Source organism: Giraffa tippelskirchi, chromosome 9 (assembly GCF_054371585.1).
Source record: "Giraffa tippelskirchi isolate mGirTip1 chromosome 9, T2T-mGirTip1v1.2.pri, whole genome shotgun sequence".
Taxonomy (NCBI): domain Eukaryota; kingdom Metazoa; phylum Chordata; class Mammalia; order Artiodactyla; family Giraffidae; genus Giraffa; species Giraffa tippelskirchi.
The window spans coordinates 72,015,747-72,034,211 of record NC_137283.1 but is presented as its reverse complement, the minus strand read 5'-3'; the positions used below and the strand labels follow the sequence as shown (position 1 = coordinate 72,034,211).

At 37.6% G+C, this 18,465-nt stretch overlaps 1 protein-coding gene and 1 pseudogene across 1 annotated transcript in view; both read left to right on the top strand.

Annotated features, from left to right (window-relative positions):
- Positions 1 to 18,465, top strand: part of RIMS1 (regulating synaptic membrane exocytosis 1) — a 599,905-nt gene that overhangs the window by 302,438 nt on the left and 279,002 nt on the right. The window lies entirely within an intron of this gene.
- LOC145520245 (intraflagellar transport protein 20 homolog) lies at positions 8,944 to 9,608 on the top strand (annotated as a pseudogene).

Sequence of the window (18,465 nt, the reverse complement as noted above, 5' to 3'; positions counted from 1 at the left end):
TAATTTCAGTAATTGTGTTGTTTGCTTCTGTATGTTTGTTGCTGAATTCTTCTAGGTCTTTGTTAATTTATTTTTGCATTTTCTTCATTTTTTTCAAGGTTTTTGATCATCTTTACTATCATTATTCTGAATTCTTTTTCACGTAGTTTACCTATTTCCTCTTCATTTATTTGGACTTCTGTGTTTCTAGTTTTTTCCTTCATTTGTGCAGTATTTCTCTGCCTTTTCATTATTATTATTTTTTTAAGTTATTGTATTTGAGGTCTCCTTTTCCCAGGCTTCAAGGAAAGTTAAATTCTTTCCTTGAATAAGGTTGAATTCTTTCTTCCTTTTGGTTTCTGCCCTCCTAAGTTTGGCCCAGTGGTTTGTGTGAACTATGTATAGGGTGAGATTTGTGCTGAGTTTTTGTTTGCTTGTTTGTTTGTTTTTCCTCTGATGGGCAAAGCTGAGTGAGGTGGTAATCCTGTCTGCTGATGATTGGGTTTGTATTTTTGTTTTGTTGTTTAGCTGAGGCGTCCTGCCCAGGATGCTACTGGAGGTTGGGTGATGATGGGTCTTGTATTCAAGTGGTTTCCTTTGTGTGACTTCTCACTATTTGATACTCCCTAGGGTTAGTTCTCTGGTAGTCTAGGGTCTTGGAGTCAGCACTCCCCTCCAAAGGCTCAGAGCTTGATCTCTGTCCATGGTCCAGCACAGAAGCAGTGGATCCAGGGCCACCCAGTAGGTGTAAGAGAAACTCATTTGCTTTGTGCTTGTCCTAGAGCTTCAGCCTGAGGGTCATGCAGCAGATCTGACACACCCTGGGAGTCCTGCAGGACACTCTCCTGCACAGAGACATGGGTTCCATTCCAGGAGCAGGTTTATATGGAGATTTATTCACCTTACTCCCAGAAATTTTATTTCAGTGGGTTTGGGATAGGGCCCAGAAATCTGTATTTGTCAACATCACTCAGGAGACAAGTATCCATGGATTCAATAGCATTGGCCCAGGTAACTACTATGTTTATACATTGCTGTGAAAGTGAAATCACTAAGTAGTGTCTGACTCTTTGAGACCCCGTGGGCTGTAGCCTACCAGACTCCTCTGTCCACAGGATTCTCCAGGCAAGAATACTGGAGTGGGTTGCCATTTCCTTTTCCAGGGGATCTTCCTGACCCAGTGATCGAACCAAGGCCTCCCGCCTTGCAGGCAGACACTTTACCCTCTGAGCCATCAGGGAAGCCCCAGTGTTGTGAAGTATCACATTATATCCTATACACAAAATGTGGTATCACATTATATCCTGTACACAAAGTGTGGTTTAGTAATAAATTAACACCTCATTCACGTACACTTCAGCCTTTAATCAGCTTCACCTTCTTGATAAAATCAGATAAGAGACAGAAAGTAAACAAAAAGTTACTGTGGAATTTCACAGATGATCTTTCCATGTCCAAAGAATTAGGTGTGTACTATGAATTCATAAGAGAACATATTGGCTCTTAGCTTATTCAGAAGTCTTAAAATCTGGATTTGAGTTTTAGTCTTCAAGTTTGGAAAACTGGATCAGAAGGAAAAAAAAAAAAGCCTACTCCAGTGTAGCAGGTGCCTGCTGAGAATTATGTGGCACCTTCAGAGGACAGTCAAAGATAGAAAGATAAGCACAAGAATCTGAATGGACAGCACAACCCAACTGGCCTGCCCATCACTGTTTGACTATGATTCTCAGTTGTTGTAGCAGGAGCAAGTGCATCTGTCCTTAAACAGCGATGGCTTGAGGGAGAGAAAAAAAGCATAGAATTTAGGATAAAACAGAATAGTTTCAAATCCTAGCTGCTCCACTTCCTGTATGTGTATGACACTAAGTTTTCTGAAACTATATTTTCTCATCTGTGAGATAGTCATAGCAGTGTCTCCTTAGATGGGATAAATAGACCAGGTGGGCAGGTAACCAAGGACAATGCCTACTGCACAGTAGGGACCCAGGCCCCTGCTCTGCCATCCTCGAGGGCATGAAGGATGGGGAGGGTAGGAGAGGAGCCAGCCAAATCAGGGCCCAGATGCTGGCCACATACCCACCAGCTGGGTGACAGGCAGGCTACTTGAACTCTCAGTGCCTCAGTTTACCCGTTAGCAAAATGGAGTCACCTAATGTTGTTTTCTGGGTTAGTGTAAGAATTATAAATTATAATAGTATTCTGCTTATATTAGTATTATATTATTATATTATATTATTATTATTGTACCTTCAGTAAATGATAATTGTAAAGATTATATGTGTCATTTTCAGTTTCTTTCTTTTAAAATAATATTGCAAGTATGTTATACACTTTGGAAATATTTGTATCCTACATGGCAAACATTAAAATGAAACCAACAACAAAAGAGCAAATATGTTCAGAAGAATGAATCACTGGTAATTCAACATAATTTATTCATTAGAGTTTTGGTTATTTTTAGTTTCATTATAGAAAAATAAATACATAGTTAATATCTTGTTTTACTTGAGATGGATATGAATACACACAAATAGACATGTGTCTGTGTATAGACAGACCTAATTTCACTGCAGTTTGTATCACTGCACTTCATAGATATTGCATTTTTTATAAAATACAAGATCTGTGGTGACCCTGCACAGAGCAAGTGTGTTGGTACCATTTTTCCAATGGCATTTGCTCACTTCATATCTCTGTGTCAGTTTTTGATAATTCTCATATTTCAAGCTTTTCCATTATTATCATATTTAATATATTATATTTGATTATCTGTGAACAGTGATCATTGATAGTACCATTTTAATTATTTTGGGGTACCATGTATAGAATCCATGTAAGTTGAGGAACTTAATCAGTAAATGTTATGTATGTTCTGACTACTCCACAGACCAGCCATATCTCTCTCTCTCCTCAGGCCTTCCTGTTCCCTGAGACATAATAATACTTAAATTAGGCTGATTAATATCCCTACAATGTCCCCCAAGTGTTGGAGTGAAAGGAACAGTCGCACGTCTCTGATATTAAATCAAAAGCTAGAAATGACTGAATTTGGGAGAAAAGCATGCAGAAAGCTGAGACAGGCCAAGACTAGGCCTCTTGTGCCAAGCAGTCAAGTTGTGAATGTAAAGGAAAAGTCCTTGAAGGAAATGAAGTTCTACCCCAGTGAAGATGTGAATGATAAGGAAGGGAAACAGCCTTATTGCTAATATGAAGAAAGTTTTAGTGTCTGGATAGAAGATCAAACTCACTGTAACATTCATTCTGCAGTCTATAGGTCAAGAAGCAATGTCAACCTTCAAGTCATTATTTAAGCAATATATTTTGTAAAGCTACACTTCCATAGGTAGACATTCCTCTGATGAATCTGTACAAAATCAATAGAAAACCTTCTGGAAAGGACTAACCATGAAAGATATCATTAAGAACATTTGTGATTTGTGGGACAAGATCAAAATATCAACATTAGATGGTGTTTGGAAGAAGTTGGTTCCAGCCCTCGTAGATGACTTGGAGTGTTCAATGGAGAAAATAACCACAGAAGTGGTGGAAAGAGCAGGAGAACTAAAATTAGAAATAGAGACTGAAAACATGACTTAACTACTTCAATCTCATGGTAAAACTTGAATGGATGAGAAGTTGCTTCTTAGGAATAAGCAACGAAAGTTGTTTCCTGGGATGGAGTCTATTCCTGGTGAAAATGCTGTGAAGATCGTTGGATGACAACAAAGGATTTAGAATATGACATAAACCTAGTTGATAAAGCAGCACAAGGATTTGAGACGAATGACTCCAAATTTGTAAAATTTCTACATGGGGTAAAATGCTATCAAATAAAATGGCAGGTTAAATTGTTCACAAAAGGAAGACAACTTTGTGGTAAACTTTACTGTTGTTGGATTTTAAGAAATTATCACAATCACCCAATCTTTATCAATCATCACCCTGACCAGTCAGCAGCCATCAGCATGGAGGCAAGAACCTCCATCAGAAAGGTTATGACTTCATGAAGGCTTAGATGAAGACTAACATTTTTATCAGTAAAGTAGTTTTTAATTAAGGTATTGCATTATATTTTAGGGCTTCCCTGGTGGCTCAGTCAAGTGGGCCTTAGAAAGCATCACTAAGAACAAAGCTAGTGGAGGTGATGGAATTCCAGTTGAGCTATTTCAAATCCTCAAAGATGATGCTGTGGAAGTGCTGCACTCAATATGCCAGCAAATTTGGAAAACTCAGCAGTGGCCACAGGACTGGAAAAGGTCAGTTTTCATCCCAATCCCAAAGAAAGGCAATGCCAAAGAATGCTCAAACTACCGCACAATTGCACTCATCTCACATGCTAGTAAAATAATGCTCAAAATTCTCCAAGCCAGGCTTCAGCAATACATGAACCGTAAACTTCCAGGTGTTCAAGCTGATTTTAGAAAAAGCAGAGGAACCAGAGATCAAATGGCCAATATCCGCTGGATCATTGAAAAAGCAAGAGAGTTCCAGAAAAACATCTATTTCTGCCGTATTGACTATGCCAAAGCCTTTGACTGTGTGGATCACAATAAACTGGGGAAAATTCTGAAAGAGATGGGAATACCAGACCATCTGACCTGTCTCTTGAGAAACCTGTATGCAGGTCAGGAAGCAACAGTTAGAACTGGACATGGAACAACAGATTGGTTCCAAATAGGAAAAGGAGTACATCAAGGCTGAATATTGTCACCCTGCTTATTTAAGTTACATGCAGAGTACATTATGAGAAACGCTGCGCTGGAAGAAACACAAGCTGGAATCAAGATTGCCGGGAGAAATATCAATAACCTCAGATATGCGGATGACACCACCCTTATGGCAGAAAGTGAAGAAGAACTAAAGAGCCTCTTGATGAAAGTGAGAGAGGAGAGTGAAAAAGGTGGCTTAAAGCTCAACATTCAGAAAACTAAGATCATGGCATCTGGTCCCATCACTTCATGGGAAATAGATGGGGAAACAGTGGAAACAGTGTCAGACTTTATTTTTGTGGGCTCCAAAATCACTGCTGATGGTGATTGCAGCCATGAAATTAAAAGATGCTTAATCCTTGGAAGGAAGGTTATGGCCAACCTAGATAGAATATTTAAAAGCAGAGACATTACTTTGCCAACAAAAGTCCGTCTAGTTAAGACTATGGTTTTTCCAGTGGTCATGTATGGATGTTGGACAGTGAAGAAAGCTGAGTGCCGCAGAATTGATGCTTTTGAACTGTGGTGTTGGAGAAGACTCTTGAGAGTCCCTTGGACTGCAAGGAGATCCAATCAATCCATCCTAAAGGAGATCAATCCTGGGTGTTCATTGGAAGGACTGATGTTGAAGCTGAAACTCCAATACTTTGGCCACCTCATGTGAAGAGCTGACTCACTGGAAAAGACCCTAATGCTGGGTAGGATTGGGGGCAGGAGGAGAAGGGGACGACAGAGGATGAGATGGTTGGATGGCATCACTGACTCGATGGACATGCGTTTGGGTAGACTCTGGGAGTTGGTGATGGACAGGGGGGCCTGGCGTGCTGCAATTCATGGGGTCGCAAAGAGTCGGACATGACTGAGTGACTGAGCTGAACTGAACTGGTGGCTCAGACAGTAAAGAATCTGCCTATAATGCAGGAGACCTGGGTTCAATCTCTGTGTCAGGAAGATCTTCTGGAGAAGGAAATGGCAACCCACTCCAGTATTTCGAGGTAAAACTGCGATACCAATAATGGCATTGCACACTTGAAAGATTATAGTACAGTGTAAATATAACTTTTATATGCACTGGGAAACCAAAACATTCATGTGACTTGCTTATTGTGATATTTGCTTTATTGCAGTGGTCTAGAACCAAAACCACAATATCTCCAATATGCCAGTGGTCTAGAACCAAAACCACAATATCTCCAATATGCCAGTGCGTGTGTGTATGTGTATGTAAGAGGCATGTGTGTTCAGTCATGTCCAACTCTTTTGCAACCCCGTGGACTATAGCCCACCAGGCTTCTCTGTCCATGGTATTTCCCAGGCAGGAATAGTTGAGTGGATTGCCATTTCTATCTCCAGAGGATCTTCCTGACTCAAGGATCAATCCCAAGTCTCTTGTATTGCAGGCATATTCTGAGCCACTGAGCCACTGGGCAAGAGTGTGTGTGTATGAATTATATATATATATATATATATATATATATATATGAAACCATATATATATATATGATTTTTAATTTAATTTGTATCATTATGTTATATAAATGGATTTTTGCTTGGGAATTTGATGTCTTAATATGCTTTAATAGTGTTACTATTTTCTAGGAAAAATATAGAAAAACATAGTTATGAGTCTGAGCTTAAAAGTATAACACAAATAAATCTCAGCTTCTCTACTCATGAATTTTGTGACTTAGGATGATCTACTTAACCACACTGAAACTCAGTACTTCATTCATAAAGTGAGAGAATATTCCCTACTTTCTATGTTTTGGGGATGATTACTAGCACTTATAAAGTCTTTCCAGGTGACACTAGTGGTAAAGAATCTGCCTGCTAATGTAGGAGATGCAAGAGACATAGTTTCAGTCCTTGGATTGAGAAGATCCCCCAGAGTAGGAAATGGCAAACCACTTCAGTATTCTTGCCTGGAATATTTCCTGGACAGGGGAGCCTACAGTCCATGAGGCTGCAGATTTGGACATGACTGAGCTATTTAGCACTAGCATTTATAAAGTGCTTAAGCATGATACACATTATAAATTATCAACAAATGGTAGTCTTGTCTAGTTATGTGCAAATAATTGAGGAAATCATTCAGAATGTCAAGGACATTTGAGTTCTCCTCAATCCCCACCCCTACTTCTATACATATGCACTTAACAGAACAAGGCAGCAGCATCGTTGATTCTTAAGCTTCACACTAATTCTCTAACACAGGGGGACTTGACCACACTCTAAGCAAATGTATTTATTTGTGGAAGGTGCCTAGTAAAAGTGTCAGGGTCCAAAAGGGAATTGGAAGAAGCTTTAAGTTTTAATTTGGTGTACAAAGTTGACATGAAAGAAGAAAAGTACAGCATGTACCTCTGAGGCAAACTCACAGAGAACAGTCAACTTACTTTTGATAAATGAAATACTAAGAAATGTTTTTATGTGTTTGGTTATGGGTGGGTGTTCATTGCCTTTCTTCACGTGTGTTATATGCTCCAATAATGAAAATCAAGTCAGGCAAGCAACACATTCACCCACTCACACTAAACCCATAGTGAACGCTCATATTTAGAAAATATGGAAATACCCTATGATCTGCACAATGGCAGAAGGAAGGAACTCCAGAATAAACAGAGATGATAAGTGAGATTTGATATAACTAAAAGAGAGATATGCATACATAAATAGAAACACTTTCCTATGGAAAGGGGCTACAAGTGGATAAGAATGAGTTAGGAATTAAAATATGTTTGAAAAACTTGTTTTTAAAAGTTGATAGAAGTCTCTGAGCCAATGTCATCCACCAGGAAGCAGACACCAGAGCAAAAGGAATCACAGTCTTGCAGCCTGCAGAAAGGAGAGCATAACACAGTAAATTTGACAAAATGAGACAATAAAGAAATATGTTGCAGACTAAGGGAAAAGATAAAAGCCTACAAGACCAACTAAATGAAGAGGAGATAAACAATCTATCCAAAACAGATTTCAGAGTAATGATAGTGAAGGTGACCCAAGGTCTCAGAAACAGAATGGAGAAACAGATTTTTAAGATACAGAAATATTTAACAAAGACCTAGAAGAAATAAAGAACAAACAAAGATGAACAAGACAGTAAACAAAACAAAAAATACACTAGAAGGAATCAATAGTAAAATAAATGAGGCAGGAGAATGGATAAGTGAGCTGGAAGACAGAATGGTGGAAATTTCTGCCTGGGATAGAATAAAGAAAAAAGAATGTAAAGAAATGATTACAGTGTCAGAGACCTCTGGGACAACAATAAAATCACCGACATTTGAATTATAGGGGTACAAGAAGAAAATGAGCCTGGAAATATTTGAAGAGATCATAGTTGAAAATTTTCCTGACATAGTAAAAGACAGAGTCACCGAAGTCTAAGAATTGCAGAGATTCCCATATAGGATAAACTCAAGGAAGAAAATGAAGAGACACAAATTAATCAAACTAACAAAAATAAATGCAACGAAAAAATATTAAAAGCAGCAAGGGAAAAGCAACAAATATATACAAGGGAATCCCCATAAGGTGATCAGCTGATTTTTTCAGCAGAAATATTGCAGGCCACAAGGGAATGGCAAGAAATATCTACAGTGATGAAAGGGAAAAATCTACAACCAAGAATATTATACTCAACAAGGCCCTCATTCAGATTTGAAAGAGAAATAAAAAGCTTTACAGACAAGCAAAAGCTAAGGTAACTCAGCACCACCAAACAAGCTTTATAATTAATGTTGAAGGAAATTTTCTAGGCAGGAAACACAAAAGAAGAGAAAAAAGAAGAAGAGAAGAAAAAAAGAACTACAAAAACAAACCCAAAATAATTAAGAAAATGGCAGTAGGAACATACATATCAATAATTGTGTTAAATGTAGATAGATTAAATGCTCCCATCAAAAGACACAGACTGGCCGAATGAATACAAAAGTAAGAGGCATATATAAACTGTCTAAAAGAGACCCCCTTCAGACCTTAGGTCATGGACAGACTGAAAATGAGGGGATGGAAAAAGATATTCCATACAAATGAAAATCAAGAGAGGCGCTGACTGCCGACGTTAGCCTGGGTCGCCGGCGCTGTCGCTGCTGGGTGAACAGCTACACTCTGTGCCCCTCCAGGGAGGGCACCATGTTGCACGCATCTTTATCCCCAGCATCTAACTGTGCTGGCACGTAGTTGGCACTCCAGGAATGTGTGTTGAATGAATGATGCCTGTGACAAGCAACTGGACTTTATTCTTTCCTGACCCTTGCTCCTATGACACACCTCTCCCAGGCTGACCCTGTCAGAGAACCTGTCTTCTCTGGGGAAGCTGGAAGGCAAACAGCCATGGCCAAGGACATCCTGGCTGAAGCAGGGCTGCACTTTGATGAGCTGAACAAGCTGCGGATGTTGGACCCAGAGGTTACCCAGCAGACCATAGAGCTCAAGGAAGAGTGCAAGGACTTTGTGGAAAAAAATTGGCCAGTTTCAGAAAATAGTTGGTGGCTTAATTGATCTTGTTGACCAACTTGCAAAGGAAGCAGAAAATGAGAAGAGGAAGGCCATTGGTGCTCGGAACTTGCTCAAATCTATAGCAAAACAGAGAGAATTCCAACAGCAGCAACTCCAGGCACTAATAGCAGAAAAGAAAATGCAGCTTGAAAGGTATCGGGTTGAATATGAAGCTTTGTGTAAAGTAGAAGCAGAACAAAATGAGTTTATTGACCAATTTATTTTTCAGAAATGAACTGAAAATTTCATTTTCTAGCAGGAGGGCAAAAAAAGGAGAACAAACCCACAACCCCCAAACCAAGAAAACCTCTGTACCATTCCATGACTTGACCAGTGACCCAACTGTGTCATATGAGAAGCTGTGTAAGGAACTGAAGCATCTCTGAAGGCAGTAACAAACCTGGGGGAGTTTGTTTCAGATGTCAGTGCATACCTGCAGGCGAACATCCAGTGGCCACTGTGGTCCAGGTTCTCACCTCTTGCGTTCTCAGTCTGAACTGAGCAGCCTGTCAACTTTTTTTTTTTTTTTTTGTAAATTCACAATGCTTTGGAAGGAAAAGCAATAAATTATTATTTTCAAAAAAAAAAAAGAAAATCAAAAGAAAACAGGAGTAGCAATACTCATATCAGAAAAAATAGACTTTAAAAATAAAGCTATTACAAGAGACAAGGAAGGACACTAAAATAATGATCAAGAGAATCACTCCAAGAAGGAAATGTAATGATTGTAAATATTTATATATCCCAAATAGGAGCACCTCAATACTTAAGGTAAATGCTAACGCTATGAAAGGGGAAATCAACAGTGAAGTGATAATAGTGGTAGATATTAACACTTCACTTTCATCAATGGACAGATCGTCAAGCCAGAAAAGTAATAAATAAACACAAGCCTTAAATGACACATTAGTCCGGATGGATTTAACTGATATTCAAATGACATTCCATCTTAAAAGCAGCAGAATACACATTCTTCTCAAATACACATGGAATGTTCTCCAAGATAAACCACATCTTGGATCAAAAATTAATCCTCAGTAAATTTAAGAAAATTGAAATCATATCAAATATCTTTTCTGACCACAAGGCTATGAAATTAAAAATAAATTACTGGAAAAACACTATAAAAAACATAAACACGTGGAGGCTAAACAATACGATTATTAAATAAGCAATGAATCATTGAAGAAATCAAGTAGGAAATAAAAAAAAACTAGAAAAAAATGACAAGGAAAACATGGTGATCAAAAATCTATGGAATGCAGAAAAAGCAGTTCTAGGATGGAAGATTATAGCAATACAAGCCCACCTCAAGAAACAAGGAAAATTTCAAATAAGCAACCTATACACCTAAAGCAACTAGAGAAAGAAGAACAAATAGAACTCCAAATTAGTAGAAGGAAAGAAATCATAAAAATCAGAACAGAAATAAATGAAATAGAAACAAAGAAAACAATAGAAAAATTCAGTAGAACTAAAAGCAGCTTCTTTAAAAATATAAACAAAATTGGTAAATAGCCAAACTCATCAAGAAAAGGAGAGAACTCAAACCAAGAAAACTGTAAATAAAAAGGAAAAGTTACAATTGACACCACAGTAGTACAAACAATCATAAGAAATGAGTATAAACAACAATAACCAATAAAATGGACACCTGGAAGAAATGGGTAAGTTCTTAGAAAGATTCAACCTTCCAAGATTGAACCATGAAAAAATAAAAAAATACGAGCAGACCAATCACAAGTAATGAAATTGAAGCTATGATTTAAAACCTTCCAACAAACAAAACTCCAGGATCAGTGTTTTCACGGGTGAATTCTATCAAATATTTAGAGAAAATATAACAACTATCCTTCTCAAACTCTTCCAAACCTTGCAGAGAGAGGAATGCCCCCAAGCTCACTCTATGAAGTCATTTTAACCCTGATAACAAAATCAAGCAAAGATATAAAAAAAAAAAAGAAAGAAAGAAAGAAAGAAAATCACAGGCCAGTATCCCTGATCAACATAGCTACAAATATCCTCAACAAAATACTCACAAACATGATCAAAACATGTAGCTGGAGGAATCAGCCTCCCTGATTTTAGGCTATACTACAGAGCTAGAGTCATCAAGCGAGTGTGATACTGGCACAAGGACAGAAATATAGATCAATGGAAGAGCATAGAAAACCCAGAGATAAACCCACACACCTATGCACACCTAATCTATGAAAAAGAAGGCAAGAATAGACAATGAAGAAGTCAATTTCTTCAAGAAGTGGTGCGGGAGAAACTGGACATCTACATATAAAAGAATTAAATTAGAACACTCTCTAACACCGTGCACACACACACACACACACAAACCTCAAAAAGGATTAAAGTACTAAATACAAAAGTATATATAAAACTATACACACACACACACATATATGTATATAAATATATACACACATAACTTATTCACTGATTCAGTTTACTGTACAGTAGAAACTAACATAACTGTAAAGCAATTAAATTCCAATAAATATTAGAAAAAAGATGAAAACAAAGAAACCAACTAACAAATCAACAAGCAAAGAAATCTAATAATAATTAACAGGAGCTCCAGAAGATAAGAAAAAGAAAATGGAAAACATAAATACAAAAATTGAGAAAACTATTCCCAAGTTGTTCAAAGACTTGAATCTTGTATATATCAAGTATTAAGTGAAATTATTGAAAAAAGCTGTACACACAGATGTCACATAGTGAAATTTTGTTACTCTAAATATGCAGATGAAAATACTAAAAGGATTTAGGAAAAAATGAAAAAAGTTGATATACAAGCAAATGAAAAGCAGACTATCGTGATTTATCATTGACAGAATGTTAGGAGTTAATTGAACAATGTCTTCAATGTTTTGAAGCAAAAGTATCCTCAATCTGGAAATCTATATATAACCAAGTGTGAGTAAAAATTTAACATGTTTGGGACATAAAAATATTCAGAAATTTTACCTTTTACAGACTCATTCTAATAGTCTAAGGTTTAATGTAACAAAATGATCAGGTAGTAGCCACTATAAGAATCAAAGAGTGGTTTGATAAAGTAAATCTAACAACATAATTCAATGTATCAAACATGTAAAGAAGAAAGTCATATAATCATATTAATAGATTCTTCAAAAGCATTGGATAAAATTGACAACCATTTCTAATTAAACCCTAAGAAAGCTGGAAGCATAATAAGGCTTCCTAAATATGAATAGAAATATTTACTAGAAACTAACAGCAACTATTTTTCTTACAGATGAAAAACTAAAGGCATATCAGTAAATGACAGAACTCAGCTTGATTACTATTTTTATTTTAGCCTTAGACTTTTTGGTGAAAGTAATAAGACAAGAAAATAAAATAACTAACAAGAGATAAAATAGAAAAAGTAAGGATGTAACTTTAGGCTAAGATTGTATACCAAAATGGAAATGAGAAATTCAGTATGATACCTAAATATTAAATAAATATGCAAAACTATATATATATCATAATTTATTCTACATTCTTATTGTTTCAAGGTTTTTTCTCACTGAAAATAATACTATAATGAATGTCTTTGTCAATATATTCTTACTTTTTAGTGTTTTACATTTTAGGGATAAATTTTTAAAAATAAGTTTTCTGAACTGCTTTCCAAAAACATTTTAATTATTAAGAATTGTTTGAGAGTACATTTCTCCCACAGATCCAAAAGTAATAGCTGATGACATTCTTTTTGATCCCTGTCAACATAATACACATAAGTTAGCATTTAATTATTAATTTGCTCTACTTAGATATTTGTTAAGTTATGCTTTATTTCACATATTTTGGGCCACTTGAGTTTGATTTTATTAGAATTTGTCATTTATAACTTTTGCTTATTTTTCTTTTTCTTATCAATTAGTAAGCACTGTGTATTAAATGTATTGGCATTCTATCTGTTAAATACAGTGTGTGTGTATATATGTATATTTTTTTCTTCTGAATTGGTGTCCTGCTTGTTTACTGATTTTGTTTTGTTGTCACAGCTTTTCTATTTTGCTTTTCTGTGCTGAAAGTAGGGTATAAATATGTGTGCAGAAATTAAAGTGTGTATGATCTATGTAATGCAAAAATCATACATGAGTGTGTGTATGTGTATATAAAGACTAAAGAAAAGGCAGATTTTGAGACTCTCTGTACTAACTTGTGGGGATACCCATGATATATTGTTATTTGAAAAAAGTTGCTGAGTAATGTATACATTTCTTTTATTAAAATAACTTGAAATATAACACACATATAAAATTCATCTCATTCAAATGTACATTTCAGAGTCTTAGTACCTTTATCAAGTGGTGATACCATCATCATAAATCAATTTTAAACATTTTCATTCCTATTTGCAATTAACCCACATGCCTAACCCCAGTCCCAGGCAGCCACTGATCTATTTTTTGTCTCCATAAATTGCCTTTTCTTGTGTTTTCAAATAAATAAAAACCAAACAATGATATATGTTTGAAAATAGGCTTGCATATGTTTGTATGAACAAGGAGATAGCTGAGAAGTGATACACACTGGGTGTTTGAACTGGTTAAAAATCAGAGGTTTGTGGTAAGAGCAAGGGAGGCAGAACAAAGACAATCAAATAAGTACTCTCTAACACAAAAGAAGTATAACCTAACAAAAATAGAATTTCCTAACAGGAAATTCACATAAGGCATGTTACAAATAACATAGAAGTATATTAAGTACAGTGCTAATGTGCAATGAATTATTGTTTTCACTACCAGATTGATAAAACTTTCCTAGACCAGGGATCCCCAAACCCCAGGCCACAGACTCATAACAGGTGATCCTGTTAGGAATCTTGCAACACAGTAGGAGGTGAGTGGCAGGCAAACAAATGAAGCTTCATTTTTATTTACAGCTGTTCCCCATCTCTTGCATTACTGTCTGAGCTCCACCAGATCAGAGGCAGCATTATATTCACATAGTAGCCTGAATCTTACTGTGAACTGAGAGATCTAGGATTCTTGCCTCTTATGAGAATCTAACGCCTGATGATCTGAGGTGGAGCCGAGGAGGTGATGCTAGTGCTGGGGAGTGACTGAAGGTACACATCATCATCATCAGAGAGGTTTGACCACACAAAGACTGTAATAAATCAATTTCTTGCAGACTCATATCAAACCCTCATCAGTGAAGGGCAAGTGAAAATTAAGCTGCATCCAGTGAAGGGCTTTAAGTCAGAATCTAACACTGCACATGGCTTGCCCTTTATTTTATTTAGTACTTTCTTCCATGCCTCTTTCCCACACTGTGCACTTTCTCACTCACAGTTTTGATATGACCACAGGCTAATCCTAGCCAAATGAGTTAAAAAAAAATCTCTGGGGTGCTCCTTTGAAAAGGGGGAAGACCCAACGATAAGACAGAAGAAGACTCTAAGACTGCCAAGAGCAAAGTTGCATTTAAAAGAAAATACCAATTCCTACATAAATCGCAACAGGTGATTTACATTCTACAAGCAAACTTTGTATAATATATGTTGATCATCTATACAGTGAAGTCAAGAAAGAAAGGTGTTTTGCCACTTGGAGACCAAGCACCCTGCATAAAAGATAAGCCTTTGGAGTTTTTCAAAAGAAACAAAGAAAATATAAACATGAAGAACAGAAACAATTATTGAAGTCCACCACTTCATCAAATGTGTCTACACAGAGAGCAGCATTCTTAGTGGCTAACCACACTAATAAAGCTTAGAATCCCTTTATTACTGGTGAAAAGTAGATCCTGTCTTCTACTAAGGATATTTGTCATGAACCTTTAGAAGAGACTGCAATTCAAAAGATCGCACATGTTCATCTTTAATATAGCACTGTAACTAGACAAATTGATGAAATAGTAGGAGAATATTGAGGCACAACTGTTAGAATTAATGAGTCACACATGGTATGCAATTCAGGTTGGCAAGTCTACCAGTGCTGACAACAAGGCAACGATGTCTGTTTTCACCAGATATATTTTTCAGAATGATGTGCTTGAGGATATGTTATATGCACCTTGTTGCCAACCAACACTACCGTTACAGAGCTATTCAACTCTTTGAATGGTATATAATCATTCATATGCAAAATTGAATTGGTCATTTTGTGTTGGTATATGGATGGATGGAGTGGATGTCATAACTGGACAGCTTTCTGGTTTCACTACTCTGGTCAAAAGGATCGCTTCTGAATGTAAGACTACACACTGTGTCATCCACACAGAAATGTAGGCTAGCCAAAAAATGTCATGTTTTGTAGGATGTGATTAAAATTATCAACCACATTAAAGTATATGGCCTTAAGTCACATTTGTTTGCATCTCTGTGAGGAGATGGATGCAGAGCACAGATTTCTTCTCTTAAACACAGAAGTAAGATGGCTTTCTAAAGGTGTATCACTGGCCAAAGATTTTGAGTTATGAGATCTGCTCCAGGAATTTCTTTTAGAAAAACAGTCACCACTGGCAGCACACTTCAGTGACAGTTCAGTTCAGTCACTCAGTCATGTCCGACTCTTTGCGACCCCGTGGACTGCAGCAGGCCAGGCTTCCTTGTCCTTTGCCAACTCCCAGAGCTTGATCAAACTCATGGCCATTGAGTCAATGATGCCATCCAACCATTTCATCCTCTGTCATCCCCTTTTCCCGACTTCAATCTTTCTCAGCGTCAGAGTCTTTTCCAATGAGTCAGTTCTTCACATCAGGTGGCCAAAGTATTGGAGTTTCAGCTTTAGCACCAGTCCTTCCAATGAATATTCAGGACTGATAACCTTTAGGATTTAATGATTGGATCTCCTTGCAATCCAAGAGACTCTCAAGAGTCTTCTCCAACACCAGAGTTCAAAAGCATCAGTTCTTCGGTGCTCAGCTTTCTTTTTGGTCCAACTCTCACATCTGTACATGACTACTGAAAAAAACATAGTTTTGACTAGACAGACATTTGTTGGCAAAGTAACATCTCTGCTTTTTAACATGCTGTCTAGGTTGATCTGAGATTTTCTTCCAAGGAGTTAGTGTCTTAATTTCATGGCTGCAGTCACCATCTGCTGTGAATTTGGAGCCCCCAAAAATAAAGTCTGTCACGGAATGGATCTCAAAGCTTGCTTACTAGTGTGACACATTCAACTTGCTCAGCAAACAATCTATCACTTCAGGGGAGAACAACAACTGTGTTCAAGTCTACAGACAAAGTGGCTGCATTCAAAACCAAATTGGAATTATGGGGGTGATAAATGAACATTGGGATTAGTAGAGATTTTGAAACATTGGTAGAGATTTTGAAAGAGACTGAGCAAGGGCCTTCTTTCTCCCAGCTGGTCCATGATCACCTATCTCAGCTTTCAAAAGAGTTTGTGCATTACTTCCCAACCACAAAAGACCCCAAAATTGTGAAAGAATGGATCCAAGACCCATTTCTGAATAAGTTTCTGTGAATTGACTTTGTATACGCTAGAAGAGGATCGGCTGCTTGATACCTCAAATGACAGTGACCTTAAAAGTATGTTTGAGAAAGCTTTAAATATCTGTACATTCTGGATTAAAGTCAAGGTGGTTTATCCTGAGATTGCAACAAAAGCACTAAAACCCTGCTTTCATTTCCATATATATATATATATATATACATATATATATATATATGACAAGGGTATGGCAACTGACTCCAGTATCCTTGACTGGAGAATTCCATGGACAGAGGAGCCTGGTTGGCTACAGTCAATGATGTCGCAAAGATTATATATAAACTCCCTATCCATCCCTTCCCCAGCACCCTCTCCCTTGAATCCTAGAAAATTGCATATGAGCAATGTTGTATTTTGTAATAGCTAAATAAAAACATCTATACACAGCAACACATATGTGTATGTATATATGTACATATATACCCACACATATTCCATCTATCTATCTAACCATCCACCTATCCATCCATCCATCTACCTACATCTCAGTTCAGTTCAGTCATTCAGTCATGCCTGACTCTTTGTGACCCCATGGACTGCAGCACGTCAGGCTTCACTGTCCTTCACCAACTTCCAAAGCTTGATCAAATTAATGTCCATCGAGTTGGTGATGCCATCCAACCATCTCATCCTCTGTCGTCTCCTTCTTCTGCTTTTCATCTTTCCCATCGTCAGGGTATTTTCTAATGAGTCACTTCTTCACGTCAGGTGGCCAAAGTATTGGAGCTTCAGATTCAACATCAATCCTTCCAATGAATATTCAGGACTGATATCCTTAAGGATTGACTGGTTTGATTTCTTTGCAGTCCAGGGGATTCTCAAGAGTCTTCTCCAACACCACAGCTCAAAAGCATCAATTCTTTGGTGCTCAGCGTAATTTATGGTCCAACTCTCACATCCATACATGACTACTGGAAAAACCGTAACTTTGACTAGACAGATCTTTGTTGGCAAAGTAACGTTTCTGCTTTTCAGTATGCTGTCTATGTTGGTCATAGATTTTCTTCCAAGGAGTGAGTGTCTTGTAGTTGCATGGCTGCAGTCACAATCTGCAGTGATTTTGGAGCCCAAGAAAAAGAAAAGTCAGTCACTGTTACCATTGTTTTCCCATCTATTTGCCATGAAGTGATGGGACCAGATGCCATGATCTTTGTTTTTTGAATGTAGAGATTTAAGCTAGCTTTTTCACTCTCCTCTTTCACTTTCATCAAGAGGCTCTTTAGTTCCTCTTTGTTTTCAATCATAAGGGTGGTGTCATCTGCATATCTGAGGTTATTGATATGTCTCCCCGCAATCTTGATTCCAGCTTGTGCTTCATCCAGCCTGGCATTTAGCATGAGGTACTCTGGATAAAGAGAAGGCAATGGCAACCCACTCCAGTACTCTTGCCTGAAAAATCCCATGGATGGAGGAGCCTGGTGGGCTGCAGTCCATGGGTTCGCGAAGAGTCAGACACGACTGAAAGACTTCACTTTCACTTTCCACTTTCATGCATTGGAGAAGGAAATGGCAACCCACTCCAGTGTTCTTGCCTGGAGAATCCCAGGGACGGGGGAGCCTGGTGGGCTGCTGTCTATGGGGTCGCAGAGTCAGACAGCAGCAGCACTCTGCATAGAAGTTAAATAAGCAGGGTGACAATATACAGCCTTGACACACTCCTTTCCCAATTTGGAAACAGTCTGTTGTTTCATGTCCAGTTCTAACTGTTGCTTCTTAATCTGCATAAAATTTCTCAGGAGGCAGGTAAGGTGGTCTGGTGTTCCGATCTCTTTAAGAATTTTCCG